Consider the following 846-nt stretch of genomic DNA (forward strand, 5'->3'; position numbering starts at 1 on the left):
AAAAAAAAAAAAAAAGAAAACAAAGCTAGTAGTCCTCTGGCTTCCTTTTTTGGCAGTCTTTCCAGTGGTTGTAGCTGCTGTCTACCTCCCTAAAAATTCTGGTTTTTGTCTTTCTCCCTTTTATCTGTCTTTCCATTCAACAACCAAGCTGCCTAGTACCAATTGCACTGTCTAGTCCATATGCTTAGCACATTGCAAGTACTATACTTAAAATTCATTGACTGAATCCAACACTGCCTCTTTTAATTCCAAATTAACATTTTCTCTCAGGTGGACTTATTCTTTCCTTAACCTAGTTGCTCTTTTCTCTGACTCTACAGGATTAGCCATATGAATAGGGAAGACAAACTATACTCTTTCAAAGACATTGTTCTACCTAGATTTTCATGTATCTGTAAAGACCTTAGGCACTCATTTTTAAAACCCACTTGAAATTGTTTCTCCTTGGTTCCAAAGGCATGTTTTACATACTTTCTGACAAGTTGATTGTCAAAACACAAGGCTGTTTTCTACATTGACAACACAGCCTTTCTCCTTCCAGTCAACACCAGAGAAAACACTAAACTTTCCAGTGTACAATCTTGGTGTGAGTTCCAGTTGGAGAAACTAATATTTATGAAGAATTGCCTAAAGAATGTATAATCCACCTGTCTGAGCTGTCAAAAATGTTATCTTTGGATCAAGTCAACCAATCAGAAAAAAACTGATTTGGCTTTGGCTAGTTGTGTCTGATGTTTTAACAAGGAGGAATGTCATTTTTGAGAGTCCATAAAAGAATTTTTTTGGGACCCTTTTTTATAGACATGTTGTCAAGGCTGTGTCACAAATTCTTTTCTTGAAGATTAC

Source organism: Fukomys damarensis, unplaced genomic scaffold (assembly GCF_012274545.1).
Source record: "Fukomys damarensis isolate Sample0158 unplaced genomic scaffold, DMR_v1.0_HiC HiC_scaffold_36, whole genome shotgun sequence".
NCBI classification, from domain to species: domain Eukaryota; kingdom Metazoa; phylum Chordata; class Mammalia; order Rodentia; family Bathyergidae; genus Fukomys; species Fukomys damarensis.